General features: G+C 41.1%; 1 protein-coding gene across 2 annotated transcripts in view; it reads right to left on the reverse strand.

Annotated features, from left to right (window-relative positions):
* LOC111867401 (probable G-protein coupled receptor 158) overlaps positions 1-4359 on the reverse strand; it is a gene marked incomplete at its 3' end in the record, with an annotated part of 242176 nt that overhangs the window by 125195 nt on the left and 112622 nt on the right. For both annotated transcript variants that reach the window (XM_033752667.1, XM_023857223.2), the window contains 1 exon segment: positions 2414-2486.

Genomic DNA, 4359 nt, shown 5'->3' on the forward strand with positions numbered 1-4359 from the left:
CCCCGGCTTCCGAGGGAGCGAAGACAGTGCATGCCTTAGACCGCTCGTCTACCGTGACCGGCATATATATATATATATATATATAACGCCACCGGAAACGTCCCGCACTATCTAAATATTTGTAATTTTTCGTATTATTCTTAGTGGGGTGAGACTGAGTCCACTTGGTACTGCGGCCACTACTGGCCTACTGTACCAGCCCACAATGACAGATGATGGTGATTGTGGAGCAACTGGTGGAATGATGATTCGCAAGGGAAACCAACATTTCTTTCCCCTGCCGGAAATGGAACCCCGGCCGTCCAGCCTGTAATCCATTGCCAAACTGGCTGAGCTAACCCGGCCACAAGCTTTATTTGAGATATACCTGACAGTGACGCAAGAAAACCGAATGACTTGGTATTTTTATGTGGCAATTTTAATTATTCTTCAGGGACAGCACGTGATATCAGATTCTGCTGAAACGGACGGAGCAGGACCAACCCTAGGCAGGTTGTAGGTCTCTACGCTATGCTAAATATACCCTAGTCTGATCAGCAGTTGTTGGCCTACTTTCCTATGCTGAAAAAATAAAAGGAGGCTTATGATATCCTCTTGCTGTCTGTCGGTGTATGTGTCTGTGTTTGTTCCCCTAATTATTTTTTGTTAGGAGGTGCATGAGACCATCTTGTTGTGAATCTGAGCGTTCCTCAACCCTAGTTTTTCGTTTTCTATGCGGTCCGTACTTCCCCGAACTTAATAATGAAGTAAGAAAAGATGGTCACTGCTAGGCAACGGCGAGTTGAAACACTTTTCCGCAGCAACGAATACGCTGGACTAGATCGACGAGTTACCCAGAGAGTGAAACGCGTTTTTATGGCGACGGCGAATAACAAAGGAATGAAGTGCTGTGCCTGGTGTTTTATCTCCAGTCGACATGAAGCCATCTCAGGTAGAGGTACAGAATCCAGATATATTGTTCGATAAGCAGTGAGTTGAGGACACGGAGCCGTTATGGAAAGGAGTTGTAAGGCTTGAGCTGTGAAGTGTTAACAAGCGTGTTACAGTTACAGTAATCCTCAGTGTTACAATTAATTGCAGTTACGACTTGTGAACATCAAATAAATTGATTCACCAATGCAAACCCTGTGTACAAGTCACTAATACACGTGACAATATTGGCACCCATGTCTATGATCCCCAACCCAATCATTTATCTACATTTGGAGTTAATCTTCAGGGAAGAATCTTCGATAAATTTTGTGTCAAGTTGATGACAGTGACAGAGTCCGATAATTATAACAATCAGTTTTAACATCCTTCCTATAAATAGGTATAATAATAGACTCATTCCACTGGTGAGGTAAAAGTAAAAGGCAAAGCTATCCCTGTAACAGGCCGTGAAGGCCCATAGGGTTGTGAGACGTCGAGGCTCCCACATTTTCTCTAGACAATCGGTTCACAGATGGCGGTAAGGCTGTTAGCCTTAAGCACCGGCCGCCCTTCACCCTCTACGAAGATTCCTGGTACTCTTTTCTGTTAATGGCTGAGTCGACCGCAGGGCCATAATGCGGCTGGCAGAATTCGGTAAATGAAAAAATCCATCTAATCGGGAATGGAACCAGCTACCTTCCGGCTTGTAGCATAGTGCCTCAACCAACTACGCTCCTGCGTGCACCTTTCCACTGGTGAGGAAATTCTTTCTTTTATTCCGAATATAATTAATAATTTATGGATCTCGTAATATTTCATATACTATTTGGATCAATCCTGCTGCAATTTGATCAGCTCCTGATGATTTATACCTCCTTAACTTTACAGTAGGAAACTCGAACTCAGAAGAATAGGCTAAGGTACGAAAGAGCTAAGCTGATTATCATTCTGCTTAACATCGTAATACTGGATATTGTCCAATGTGATGTTAGTGTGAAGACCAGTTCTGCAAATAACATGCGGTTTGAAGTATATGTTGTAGAAGTTAATAGTAATAAAAATCAAGAACAATAGGAACGAGGAAAAGCATTCCACCCACACTGAAGCAGTAAGACAAACCAACAGTCTTTCAGATTCAAAAATATTTAGCAGCTAGGGCAAAAGATACTGATTCTGTGACGAGAAAAGAATTGAAGTTCATGATAGCGCCTGGTTTCCTCCTGTGTGAATTCTGAATAACTTCACAAATAACAGATAACGTCATGTATACTTATCTTACATTAAGATCAGATTCTGTCATCAACTCTGACTAGAAGATTTTCGTAACGAAACTAACAGTTACTCCTTCATAACAATACAGCTCTTCTTTTGTTATTCATGTGTTTAAATATAGTTTCCATCTAGTGAGCAGCTAAGCCACAACCTCAGGCGAACTTGTATCTCGTTTGTAAAGCCATTAGAAATTATTACTGCGTAATAAAAGATTTATGTTCTTACTCACGTGTTTGAACATAGTTCTCAGCCACTGCGTTGGGCGTCTGCTGCTTCACCACGCCCGTTTTCTCTTATACAGACTGAAAGACAAGAATTACGATTATACAGCAAATGCATATACAAGACTTAACAAGACATGACTAACCAACCAACAAGGAGCCGCTAGTTGTGCTGCTACTCAAGAACTTCCAAAATTTTTATGGAACCTGAAGGTTCGTTTCTGTGTTCACACGACTCCTCCACTTGCCCCTATCCTGAGCCAAATCAATCTAGTCCACACTAACCCATCCTAGTTCTCTAAGATCCATTTTAATATTATACACCAACTTATGTCTTGGTCTTCCCAGTCGTCTCTTTCCTTCTACCTTTCCCACTAATATCCTATATGCATTTCTCTTCTCCCCATCCGTGCTACATACCCTGTCCATCTCATTTTCCTTGATTTCATCATACTTAAATACTCTTTTTCCAAATGCTTTCATTTTGATCTTTCATTTCTCATGGATATTAGTTCTCAACTATTGCAGGAGCAAATGTGCTGTAGAGAAAGCTAATAAACAGTTGGGATACTACATGCAGTGAAATAAAAATCCTTTCCTCTGTTTATAAATTGCATAACAGTGAGAAGTGAATAAACATACAATTTTGAAATTCAACCATCGTTTGATAGCGATCAGCCAGGATATTTTCCACACTTGTCTTCGTCCATCTGTCTGCAAGTAACAGCTCCTAAATTGTGTGACCGGTTTCGATCAAAATAGGCATGGCAAACCTATCAGAACTTCGGTTTGGTTCATTTTAATGGTAGCTTTACTTATGAGAATAAATGAAATTCTGTTATCTTTCGAGTCCTTTAAGCAATTTTGATGAAACTTGATACACAGTTTGCGATAGAAGTTTCCTGACGTTTCGGATGAATGTGTTTCCATCTTCAGGGTCGAAGATTAACATAGGCAAGCAGCATGCTCTCTGCATGTCTGTTTGCTTGTTCAGTGTACTTTTCAACCCCGAAAAGTTGGTAACCCTACTACAGGGCGTCAAATAAAACACTGTTTTTCAGGCATATTAATTCAAATATCAGTTTGTCATTATCAAGAATGTGCTTTAAAAAGCACTGGGGTATCTGAGACTAGTGTTTCAGTAATTCAACGTCGCGGCAGGCCTCGGTTTTAGAGGCCAACCCCCCTGACTTAGCTAACAAAATGTAAATTTTCCCTGTGTTTTATTAATTAAGCAGCACTCCATAATGTGTGGGATAATGGAACGTATAGCTTCAGTATTCTTGACCTCTGCACTAGATGGACGAGAGTCGTCAGTTTCACGCCCCGGCCATTTTACTCCTGTAGAAAAACCTCCGGTCACCATTACATAGGAGGTTGGGTGGAATCCAGTGGCGGTCTGGACACTGTGAACAAGAAAACTATCTTGTCCTAGCCGAGAATCGATTTCTGACTCTCTATCCCGTAGCTTGTCGCTGGTCAACAAGTAAATACAGATAAAGAAGAAGAGACGAACATGATTCGAAGCAAAAATCAGTAACATAAACTAACTTTGTCTATAGACTATTAGCGAATATGCCTCATTTTCGCTCGTCTTTCTTAATAAACTACACTGAAGTAATAATATTATTTGTAAGATTTGAGGCTTTCACGGCGGTGACTATGAAGAAATCAGTCTTCTGGGATTTGGCACCATATATATGTGGTGTTAACCGACGTTTCGGGGGAACGTATCACCTCCATCTTCAGGGTAGAAGAAAAAATATAAGAATTCTGCAAGCGGAGAACCGGTGTCAGCAGGTGCAAATAGACTAATGTCTTTACAGTCCAGTCAGTCCCCAATTATTTTGTCTTCACAAATTACAGGTGAAGATGCGGTCTGGGATATGACGACGCTTAGTACAGGAGACACCTACTCTCGTTTATGTGTTGCCTCGAAGCCTCGGTAAGTACA

This window comes from Cryptotermes secundus, unplaced genomic scaffold, assembly GCF_002891405.2.
Source record: "Cryptotermes secundus unplaced genomic scaffold, Csec_1.0 scaffold397, whole genome shotgun sequence".
Taxonomy (NCBI): Eukaryota; Metazoa; Arthropoda; class Insecta; order Blattodea; family Kalotermitidae; genus Cryptotermes; species Cryptotermes secundus.